Raw genomic sequence first — 12,951 nt, forward strand, 5'->3', positions numbered from 1 at the left:
ACACCCACACACACACACACACACACACACACACACACACACACACACACACACACAGGCGAGTATTATCTCTCTCCCTTTCTTAATTCCATTCTCTTTCTCCATCCTGCTGTTTCAAATCCATGGCATCCCTCGCTCCAGCTTTCATTCAAGCAGACGGACTGTCAGCCGTGCTGGAAGAAAAAGTAGTCGAAGTAGAGTAAGAAGAAGACTGTCAGTGGAATTAGCCGGCTACTCTTCGAGAAGGCAGGTTGACAGCGGACGCTTGTTAGCCATCACGATCGCTTTATTTCACCTCGGGGGATTTCGAGCACATGAACCATTCGTAAAAATCTTGTTGAATTGTGGAGGATTATGATATAAAGGGGTTTTCCTTGTGCACATGTGCGAAAAATGAGAATAACAAGGCCCTGGATATTAAAAGTAGACATTTTTCCCCCAATTTAAAACAAATCTTAAGTGTCTTCATAATAGGACGATTCTGCGGACCAGAAAAAAGTGCTAAATAATGTCTTGATGGCCAGAGGCAGCTCGAGGGTGTTGTGGTTAGGCAAGCGGCTATTTACACTCAAGCAGTCCAAAGTCTGATGGCAGGCAGCACTTCATCACCAAAGTGGCGAATTACACTTGTCAATATATGTGTTCGGAGTTGAACAGATTTGTCGATGAATAGGGCAAGTTGACTTGACTACTCCACTTGACGAAGAGCAAATGCTAATCACCTCTTTTTGGCATCTTGCCTTCCAATCAGCCAATTTACAAAGGACACAGAGTCTCAGACGTAAGAACCAACGTGGCACATTGCTGAAATGAAGAAATTTTAGAAATTGTGACTTCGAAAGATGTTCCACGACCAGTATTGGAGCAGATACTGCGCGTCTGGAAGTTATCAATACACATAAACGTTCACCGATACAAAGCACCGATACTATATCAACATCCTGACATGTATACCTTCCGAGAGGAAGCAATGTTTATCGTTGGCTAGTGCAGTTACTTTAAAGATGCCTGGATGACTCTCATAAATATTTTTTGATCACAATTGCACAACAAATACCATTATCAAGTATTGGCACTTGAGATTGTGAGGAGATGTAAATAGTAATTAAAAAAAAAAAAGGCAGTATCTGTCCGTCCCTAGTCATTTCCAGTGCTGTTAATGCTGGCCATTTGTAACAAAAACATTACATTGGCTGTTTCCTTTGTTACATGATGATTGAAAGCAAACACTAGAAAACTTACAAACAATGCCAGGACAACTTGCGCTGCTCTTTCTGTTTTCTGTGCACAAAAAAAAATAATAATAATAATTGGCCTTCTACTGAAATGGCCCTCAGTAACCTTGACAACACCAAGACCCGCTGAGAAACGCATCAGAACTTTTGCAAACACCGAGACATCCTCAAAGGTGAGCGTGGTGGTCGCGAAACTGCAGAACACGTCGTCTAATAAACATACAGCCAGCGTGCGCGTTTCATTTATTTTCAGCACCATGCATACGTAGATGCTCATCAAGACACGCACACACGCGTGCATATATGACCCGCACCCTCCCTGCTGCCTCCTCCTTCTGTGCAATCTGCTAATTTGCCCTGGGTTATTTATGGGCGATAAGGTGCTCCCCAGATGCTTATAAAGCTAAAACCCCTCACTCAGCTTCTTTATTCTACACACACATCCACACACACGCACGCACACACACACACACACACACACACACACACACACACTTCTTAACCCCCTTGACTACATCTCAATCCCCCCACAACCTTTCCTCCTGCTGCTTACCCTGTACTCTCACTCCACAGTTTTGTCCAGTGTTTTTTTTTTGTTTTTTTTTTTTTTAATATATGCAGTGAACTCCAACGTATTTGCCATTTGCTATTCACAAATTCAACGATTCGATACGATACCACAAAATCTCGGCTCATGGCAGAGTCATTTTTCTGCTTTGCTTTTGAATGTCGTCAACTGTTTTGATTGTGGATGCTTCTAGGTATTGCGCTTTTGAATGTCTGAAGTACGTTGTGGATGAAATGCCAATCGGTGTCAAGAAAGTATGGTGAAGTGATATCTCTCGGCTGAGGGGCAAACGCAGAGATGGGCGACTTAAATGATGAAGAGGGCCACAAGTTGTCATCACCACTACGAGGGAAACACATAGGACCACTCTCTTCCTCATTAGATGCTTCGTGAAGCCTCATTTATCGCGGTGGGTTACGTTCCGAAAAGAACCCGCGAAAGGCGAAATCCGTGAAGTAGTCGGTGTAACTTCTCCTCAAGGTTTTCTTCCTAGTTTAGAAAAACTTGACGAATCGACCAACCAACAGCCTTGATATTTTCCACACGTGCAAGGGTCCAATGTCAGAGAAGTTTTTAATCCACCCTCTACACTTTTCCTTTCTTTCCTTTTTTTTTTTCTTTGAATTGAGGGTCCACCCACAGTTCAAGGCACCAGTTGCCCATCTCTGGACTGACATCTTTGTACGTCTGGGGGGGCGCTATGTTTAGCCTGGGCTGTTAGTGGAAGTTGCAGGGAGTCTTCACCACATGTAAACTGATGCGCTTTTTTTAAACATTAAATCATCTGTAAGCCATTTGTTTTAACCATCATGGTGTCTTAACCTGGGTTCGATCGAACCCGAGGGGTTCAGTGAATCAGTGTCAGGGGTTCGACGGAGCCTCTGCCATGGAGGTTAAGACACACCCGACTCAACATGTCAACATTGTTATTGATGAGACTAGTGTAGCCTGTACTACTGGAGACAAATTCCTTGTTGTGTTCTACATACTTGGCCAAGAAAGATTATTCTGATTATGATTAAATTAGTTATAACACGCCCGCTTGGCCATCACTGGCTGGTTCATTTTGTGCACAATTAAAAAACTTATACTAATTGTGTTTATTTTTTCTGTTTTTAATAAATATGTTTTTTATGTCTTCAATTTATAAAAAAAAAAAAAAAAAAAAATCATATTTTTATTTTTCACTAATGAAGGGTTCGGTGAATGTGCATTTGAACTGATTGGGTTCCAGACCTCTAACAAGGTTCAGAACCACTGTGTTAGATGGTATTGACGCGATTAAGTGTTTTAGGCTCCTCATTTGTTGTAAATGACTTTTACAGTTAGTATTGTAAATTATGTGTAACACTTTGAGTTAATTTGTGAATGAAATGTGTAATATAAATGAAAGTTGGCTTACCTTGCCTATTTTTACAGTTTAAACCATGAAATTAGCCCACAATGATTTCCATTGGGGATCGTGCTAAATTGCAAAGCATTTTTGACAATGCCATTTCATGGTGTGAGAAATATGGCATCAAAATTTTAAACAGCATTTCCAGGCTATCCATGATGAACATTCATCGCTACTCTTAAGTATTATGTCATCATATGATTACAATGTTTTTATTAGCTTATTAAGTTCATGCTAGCCAACAAGTCTCATTTGGTCCAAATGGGACTGATCAAGAGGCTCGAGTGCCATTAAGCCAAAGCACTTGAGGCAAGTGGATCTCTGCAATATCACTTCATCCCACATACAGCACTACCAATAAGAAAAAGTATCGTAACAAAATAGCGTCACGTACAGAATGTGCCAGCGGATTAACCCATCACAAACAGCGGCGTGTGCACCTCAACCCTCTGACAATAAATTTCTTTTGTCCCAGCTTGTAAGGCATCTAAATTTTAGTGAGCGTCCCATTTCTGGCTGGGGGCCAGAAAAGCTTTTATAACCATAAAGGCCTATGGATCACAGAGAATTGCATTAAGCTGTCCAATTTAATTACAGCATTGACAAAAGCTAATAGATACTTACAGCCTTACATGGAGCGATGGGCGCAGAGACACATGCAGGCAAGGGAAAAGTGCAGACAGTGTCTATTTACAATGCTGATGTGAGGTGTGTTTCAAAGGAATGTGTGTGTGTGTGTGTGTGTGTGTGTGGTGTCTGTCCAGGTGTGTGTGTGTGTTTGGGAGCGTCAAAGGGATTTGCAGGAGCCCAGGAGAGCTTTTGAGAATGCTTAGTTTGATTTAGATGCTACAGCTCCCTGATGATTCACGTGCACGCGAGCGCCCAGATCCATACAATAGAGCGAGTTAGGAAAGCGGCCGTCCCAGCTAGACCGGCCTGTCAGCTTCCATCCGCCATGATCAATAGAGGGAGCCATATTTTTATTCGGAAAGCAGCCACTTAATTAAATCACAGTGGGTGGGAGGGGTTGTTATGTCGAGGGGTGGCCGCTACCAGAGGAAGCAAGGGCACACACTGGAGCGAATGATGACAAATCTAGAGAAATTAAAGAAGCTGAAGAAGGCAGGCCATTCAGTGTGTCCTACATAACACAGAGGACAAGCTTTATGGCAAACTCTCGCAGACAGGAAGTCATTTTTCTTTTAATCCTTCTTTCTGACTGTGGCGCACAATATTCAAGTGGCTCGTTATCTTGTACGATGCGAAGTCGACATACGCACAAACAACTGTTGGCAAGGATATGTACTTCAAAAGAGTTTTTGTTTGTTTTCATTTTACAAATCAGCCTCTTCATTGCTTGGTTTGTATTCATTCAAAATAGCATACATCTATCTCTCTCTCCATCTATCTATCTATCTATCTATCTATCTATCTATCTATCTATCTATCTATCTATCTATCTATAGCTAGCTAGCGATCTATCTAGCTAGCTATCTAGCTAGCGATCTCTCTCTCTCTCTTTCTTTCATATATATTTCTCTCTCTCTCTCTATGTGTATGTGGGTGTGTGTGTCCATATATATATATAATGTTCAACAAAAAAAAGAAAACAGATGTCTGCTTTTGCGTTTGAACTCCTCTTTTACAGGCAAAACTCCAAGTCTGCAACTGAGCATCGTTGTGTATCCAAACCAGATGTCAGTATCTGGAAGTAAACCTGAAATGTTTCTCTCTTGTCCAAGGCCACCCCTTGTTACTCTCTGGGCACCCCCATATCTCGGGGAAATTTTTGAAATTTGTGATTTTCCTGCCATTTTTAGATAGATGCAGTATTCGTAGACCCTTTAATACTCTGCCACAAGTTTAATTGTATTGACGGCACATTTAAAGAATAGATTTACAATTGGTCGAATGCAAGTACCAAAAGAAAATGCCTTAAAAGCATACATACATGTCTGACAATAAATATCAATCAAAATCATTACTTTAACACCATAGCCATAAAATAAACACCACAACCAGGGCCGAGAAGTCATTGTTTATCATACCATCCACAGTCGTGATTTCATCAAATAAAATGCACACATATACGTCGTATCCGACATATCCTGCCCGACACCTTCATAATATAAGCAGGAACAAGACTAAGTAAAATGCAGCATTTAGAATAGTGAAGAAGAAAGAGAATTGTGTGATTTTTAGATGTGAATTGATTTGAATTAATGAGCCATTGATCATAGTACGCAAAATGGAGTTGGCTTTCTGTGACGAGCACTCTGATTGGCTGTTTGTTACCTAGTGAATCAGTCAGCATAAGATGGAAGTAGGCTTTGAGTTTCAACAACAAAGCAACAGCAAAGAGTGGCATTATCTTGTAAAGTAAGCTCAGCAAACTTTATTATTGCTTAGATTTATTTCTGTTTGATCTTGAGTGTGATAGGTATCATTCTGGACGTGTCATTTTTTTTCATGAAACCCTGACTTAAGCATGGTATGATAAACAATGACACACACACACACACACACACACACACACACACACGACCACCCTTGGCCACTCCTCTGAACATTTTCTGGTTACGCCCCTGGATGTCAAAGTCCGAATGTTTTAGAATATCGTTCCAGTACTTTCGAGCGGAGTGTCATTTCTGAAACTAAGAGGTTCCTGTGCCTCCTTGTGTCTTCCTTTTTTGTCCCCAACTTGCAAAAATGTCAAATCAAAACAACATCTAGTCTGAGAACAGCTTTTCAAAACAAATGTGGTGGGTACTCGTCCACTCAGGTGCAGAACCCCTCCCTAAAAGGTTCCTGGACCTCTCTGAAGTACTAACCCCTCATGTGTTTTTTTTCATCACCCAAATACTTCCCAGGAATTTAGGCAATATCTCCCGTAGTTCTTGTTGTACCACCAGTTACTTTTACAAGTCAACAGTGGTGTTTCAGTTGTCTGTATTGAAATTATTGGCAAAACACAGCAGGTTTGGTCATTGATCTGCAAATTTAGGCTCAATAAAGCAGTGCTATCACACTGGCTAAATGTTGATTGCAGAAAGGCGATGCGACAGATCAAGATTTTAAAGTCACGTCCTCATATTTTCTGGTGTGGTGTGGGTTTTGAATTACATTGCAATTACTGGATTTAAACATGTATTCATTGTCAGTCAGATACGTTAGGAGGATTCATGTATCGATTTAGAATCGTTTGCATCTGCATGGGAGATTCCAGTCATTATCCAGTGACTCCAGAGCATTCTGCTGTGATCATCACTTGTGCTGCGGGAATTGATCACATTTCATGCGTTTTACTTCATTTCAAGCATGTAGGTCTGCTTTGCGTCAAAACAAAGAGGCCTAGATTTCTCACTTCGCAAAGCGTTGCATCGTAGTTTGTATCCACGACCACTTTTAGCCTTCACCAGGCAGCTTCGAAAGTAAGGACCACTTTGAGCTGGCCAGCAGTCAATATTTATTACTGTCTTTATGGAAGAGTATTAAATGCGGTTACAGCCCCCCAGGGAGGGAAGGGGAGACTGGAGGAAGATGAAGGGCGGGTAGGACGAGCAAGGCTTCCATTTGAAAGTGGCTCGGATTTCACAGGCGACATTCCCAGAGTTCCCTTCCCTTTCTTCATCTCATCTTCATGGCTTCCCCCGGAGCGGAGCCAAGTGTCGCCACTGTCTTTCTCGTTAAACTCACACTTTAATACACACACACACACACACACACACACACACACACACACACACACACACACACACACACATATATATGCATATAATAGGGCAGCGCATTGGTTGATTGGTTAGCACGTCCACCTCATATGGGTGCAGAGGTGCAGGGTTCGATTCTGTCTCCGGCCTTCCCGTGTGGAGTTTGCATGTCCTCCTCGTGTCTGTGTGGGTCTTCTCCCAGTACTCCGGTTTCCTCCCACATTCCAAAAACATGCATGGCAGGCTGATTGAACACTCCAAATTGTCCCTAGGTGTGAGTGTGAGCGCGGATGGTCATTCGACTCTGTGTGCCATGCCATTGGCTGGCAACCGGTTCAGGATGTCCCCCATCTACTGCTCGAAGACAGCTGGGATAGTCTCCAACACCCCCCGTGACCCTTGTCCGCGGATAAAGCGGATTGGAAAATGGATGGATGGATGGATGGATATATACATGTATGGGGGGTTTCTCTTGATTATAACACAATTAGAGACTCAATCCAATTTTATGGTTCACTCGAATCAGTGATTTTCCGATTCCAATTCGGTTTTTGTTGCACCCCTAATATATTTATGTCCAGCATGCACAACTTAACTTCTCTGTCATCTTGAGACCTCTGTAATACGTTTGGATGTATAGGATCAACCAGGTTCATATTTCTTTTGTCAACAAGCCTGAGGGTGTATCCAGTTTATATCTCAAGCCCACTTTGTGTGTTTATGAACACAAATGGACTAATATTGATGCAGTGAGACACACACACACACACACACACACACACACACACACACACACACACACACACACACACACACAGACACACAGACACACACACACAGTGTTAAACTTGCGCGACGTGCGAGTGTGTTTGCTGCGTGTCACTGTCTGCAGGGGGTTAACGGTAATATCCTCAGCGACGTAGGGTCGACCTACCAGCTGTTATTATTCTCTTCACATGAATAATGGAAGTTAATATGTTGGATGTGTTCGCTGGGAGCGAATGCACACACATGTGCCAAACCTTTGCACCTTTCAAACAGATGAGGTAAAAAAAACGCGACAGAAGGTCTAAAGTACGAACAACAATTGCTTTCCACACAACCGAGTGGGAGAAGTTCAAAACTAAAAGCATCTCAATTATTTGTGTTATTTTTGCATTTCGTCAAATTTCTTCTTTTTTTTAAAGGTATTTGTGATAATCGAGTAATTCAGAGGGTAATTAAAAAAAATACTGAAAAGTCTTTTGAATAATTCTTTGATGACATTTCATTGCAGTCATACAACTTCCAGAAAATACTTTTCTACAAAAAATGAAAAAAAAAAAAACAAAACTGTTCGGAAATGGTAAATCAAGAGATGTGGTGATAGGCAAGTGTACTTTAAGTAAAAGAAATTTCCATATTGCATCCAGTCTGTCCATCCTTTACCCAAGTAAAGGAATTTAATCAGTAGTCATACTTCTAGTCACACTTTTTTAAAACAAATATTCTATTAAGTACAGAGTGTGCTGTAAAAAAAAAAGACAAAAAAACTTGGAACAACTTTAAAATGTATTGTTGATATTCATGGCAACAATTTTAGCAGAGTGAAACTACCAAGTCGTTTGTGCCAAAATGACTTGCTGAGTTGATTTACTTCATTCTGGGGGACAATACGAGGGACAATTAATTTTGCTAACTATTGTTTCTATTTAGTGAAATGCGGCAAAGCCAAATTTCACAACAGCAAAATCGAAAACATGTCGTTAAAATGTGGCAGTCCAGTGGTTAGCGCATCGACCTCACAATGCAGAGGTGCAGGGTTCGATTCTGACTCTGGCCTCCCTGTGTGGAGTTTGCATGTTCTCTCCGTGTCTGCGTGGGTTTTCTTTGGGTTCTCCGATTTCCTCTTACATTCCAAAAACATGCGTGGCAGGCCGATTGAACACTGAAGTGTCCCGAGGTGTGCTTGTGAGCGTGAATGGTTGTTCGTCTTTGTGTGCCCTGCGATTGGCTGGCAACCGGTTCAGGGTGTCCCCCGCCTATTGCCAGAAGACAGCTGGGATATGCTCCAGCATCACCCTTGACCCTTGTGAGGATGAAGCAGATCGGAAAATGGATGGATAGATGGATGGATGGATAGTTGAAATGCTCAACATGAAAACAATTTTCGCCTTGAAATTGAGTTCACAACTAGTCGTTTTTTTTTTTTCCTCTAACAATGTGAGTATTTTAGCCCCCTATGGGAAGAATTGATTGCACGTCATACTGCCTTGCCAGGCTGAATTTGGATGTGTTGACTTTGTCCCCTCCATTTGGTGTCAGCGCAGAAGAGCAAATTGAAACATAGTGGCAAATTGCAGGTGAAGAGACTTCTCAGCCCACACATAAACCAAGCAATCCTTGTGTGTTTGTGTGTCTGGTCTATCAGCCGGTGTCCTTTTCAGGGGTTCAGGGTTCAGCCTCTTGTTGCAGATGGCCTTCTCTGTGCTCAAAGGTCAGCAGGTATGAAGTCATGATGAGATGAGAGGAGAGATTGCTGTTTACACGAGGACACGATACACATCTAAGTGTTCAAATGTGGCACTGTTGGTTCTTGAAGATGGTCTCATCGCGTTGATCTTTTTACGCAGGCATCAAATGAATCATCTTTTTGGTGGCCTCTTAATGTCTAAAACCTCATCAATTTTCATGTATTGTGGTAAAATGTATATACTGTATTTTAGGGGTTCTGAATATTCCCGAACTGTTAGTCTATAAATCACTACGACTCCTGATAGCAGCATGTCATACACAATAAATACGACAACACAAGACGACAACACAAACATGAATACATGAAAGAATTGGTAACAGAATATAAACCCAGTAGGGCTTTGAGATCTGTACACTCAGGTATATTAGTGGAGCCCAGATTTCAAAAGCAAACATGGTGAAGCAGCATTTGTCTGTTATGCTGCACACAAATGGAATAAGCTGCCAAAAGAAGTGAAGTCAGTCCCAAGTTCTGTCAATAATTTTAGAAAACTTTGCTTTTCAATGCTTTTAATGCATTTGATTGTTGGCAATGTACATTCGTTTCATAATTTTTAGTAATATACTTTTGCAGTTTTTTTTTGGGGAGGGTGGGGGGATGCTATTTGCAGTTGTTTTGCGTCTGAAGCACATTCAGTTGCCTAATGTATGAAATGATATAAATAAAATGGCCTTGCCTAAGAGAATAACAGACATGTAGTTAATCTAACAAGCATACAACTTTGGCTGCAATAACTTCAATCATCAAACTCAAGGCCCGTGGGCCAGATCAGGCCCATCACATCATTTTATATGGCCGGCAAAAGAAAATCATGTGTGTAAACCTCCATGATCCTTGCTAAAATGTATGTACCTTGAAATAGAAAACACTTGAACACACATTGCATTGAATCCTCTGTAGAATGATGATATATCAAATAGTAATTTTGTGTTCTGAACAGTATTTTATACAGATTTACCAAAATTGCAAGACAATCAAGGCATTCATTCTGAAGGTATTAGTGCTCAGTATTGGCAAGTACTCAAAAGTAATTACTTGCACTTGGTCTGAAAAAAGTTGTATCCATGCATCCTTACTTATCGGATCGCTTTGGTCCTGCTGTTGGGGGAAAATTCGGAAAATGTCTGCGTCCCCAAAAGACAGTTTTATAGTCCCCAGCAATCTGGGATCATCCATCATCCTGAATCGATCCCGGTTCTCGGCATGGGGCCATGCAATCTGAACATCTGAAGGAGATTGGGTTGAAAAGCGGTCGCGTTGCCACCGCGCAATAACTTTATGACCGCAGCTCAAAATCCAATGGGTTCTTGGCATAGCACGCTAAAATATGCTTGACTCCGGCGACACTACCCTGGATTTTGAAGGGCTTTTGTAGACAATACAAAACATGATGGATTCTAAACAAAACTTTTAATTATTGTACACAGAAATCCTCTCAGTTGTAATGCAACTCATCATGCCTGTTTCTTTCTCCTGATTGTATTTTGTTCCACAGCGAGCTGCAAATCACAGGGAAAAAAAACACCACCCATGATAGATGTGTTCGTACAGTTATTAAAGCAGATAAACAATGCCCGGGTGACGGATAATAGAAAGCGACAGAGCTCAGAATGTATGTTTCTATTTGCTCGGTCAAAATGACAGGCAGAAGACAAGAAAGAAAACCACCTCGGTGTAAATGAGTCAAAAACCAGTAGAATGAACATATACAATATATCCCGACCGAGCTGCACAATAAAACAACACGATTCCATTCCAGCTTGTCATCCATGCTGCCTGCGCGAGCGCGTTTTCCGACCGACGCATTCGACTTTGATGCACCGCACATTCATTCTCTCCATCAGCCAACTGGGACGCGTCAAACAAAACAAGCAGCCAAAGAGGGAAACATCCAAAACCACAACCTCCCCCGTCCCCCCAAAGAAATCCTTTTGTTCGACCAAATTCTCTCCCAAGTGAAGCTCGCATACGAACATAAAAATTGAACATAACGTACACGAACATTAAAACAGTTACAAAGTTAAAACAATAAAAAGAAATAGGGCATGAAATAAGCGTCCATATGTTCGGTGGTAGCCAGTGGAGGGATGCCAGAGTTTGATGCTCCCTCTTACATGCTGCAGTTAAGAAGCAAGGGACCACATTTTGGAGCAACTGGAGGTGTTTAAAGGGGAGCCGGCTGACTCCAAAGTAAAGCAAAGACTAACTTTGTTGTTTAATTTCGCAGTCGATAGGTGGGCAGGGACTCCAGAGATCATTTGTATACAAGCCACCAAAAAAATTTTAAAAAATGGAAAGGGACTCCAGAGATCATTTGTATGCAAGCCACTCAAAAATAAAAAATGAAATGCATTTCTCAAAATGTGTCCGCTTTATTCTAAAAAAGGACTCCTCTCATGCAATGGACGAGTCCGTCTTCATACTCTGCCTGTGTAGAATTGATTCAATTAGCAAAATGAACTTGTTGGCACCTCCTGAGGAAAATAGAGCAGATTTATTGTAACCTAGTGGAGAGGAAAACAAACAGTTTTCATCCAAGCTGCTAACGTTTTCAATCTTTATCACAGTGACAGCCACTGTGCGTACTCGGCAACCACAAGAGCCAGACACTTACTGTATGCTAGTAGTAGTAGTACTTCTGTCAGTGTCAGCTTGGTTTGTGCTCGATGTTCCTTCAATTGTGAGACCTTGTATCGCCAGGAATGTATTTTCCAAATCATGTCCAATCAATGGAACTTAGCTGGACCCCTGGATAGATAACCCATTGCAACAGGATACATCTGAGCTCAATTTTTAGCTTCATGGCCAAGTGATGTGAATTCGTTCAGTCAGTCATGTAATATGTTCCAATGATGGTCGACGAGTGAAAGCACTGATTTCTTTTTTCTTTTTTTTTTTTTCTTTGAGATTTGTCCGCTCACTCAATTGAATCACTGGATCGGGATGATTTGTATTCCACTGCATATAATGTGCACGTGGATACATTTCACACAAATGCGGATATACCTCCAAATCAATACAACAGCAGTAGAGAATATTTACAGCAACTAATGGAATAAAAAATACAGATCTTCAATTACGCCAATCAAAATAAACTGATGAGAACCTTTTTCCATTACTGTACTCGAGTATTTCTGTTCCAGGAACAGCCAGTGGTTCTTCCCATATATGTAGATGCAGTAGCTGAAAGCATGACAAATAGATCGGCCGAAGGCCGACTACAGACAATTAGCTCATCCGAAGCATTCCTTTTTCCCTTTTGTCTCATCTCATCGTGCCCTGGCTGCTGCCGTCTGGCCGATGCAGTTAACGGCCACCCGTTGCGTCATGTCACAATTGTTCTGACTCATAGAGTGTACATATTCATTACACATGCCATAAGTCGGATGCGCTGAGCCAAAGTCAACGTGGAAAATAAAAATCAGCAAGGGCTTAAAAAAATGGCAGGGGAATGTGGTTTTTTTTTCTTTTTTTTCACCCTACCATGGACAAGCTACACAGTCACATACATCCAGCAGTATCCATTT

General features: G+C 41.5%; 1 protein-coding gene across 2 annotated transcripts in view; it reads left to right on the top strand.

Moving 5' to 3' along the window:
* slit3 (slit homolog 3 (Drosophila)) overlaps positions 1-12,951 on the top strand; it is a 254,024-nt gene that overhangs the window by 119,057 nt on the left and 122,016 nt on the right. The window lies entirely within an intron of this gene.

Source organism: Hippocampus comes, unplaced genomic scaffold (assembly GCF_001891065.2).
Source record: "Hippocampus comes isolate QL1 unplaced genomic scaffold, H_comes_QL1_v1.1 scaffold203, whole genome shotgun sequence".
Classification (NCBI taxonomy): domain Eukaryota; kingdom Metazoa; phylum Chordata; class Actinopteri; order Syngnathiformes; family Syngnathidae; genus Hippocampus; species Hippocampus comes.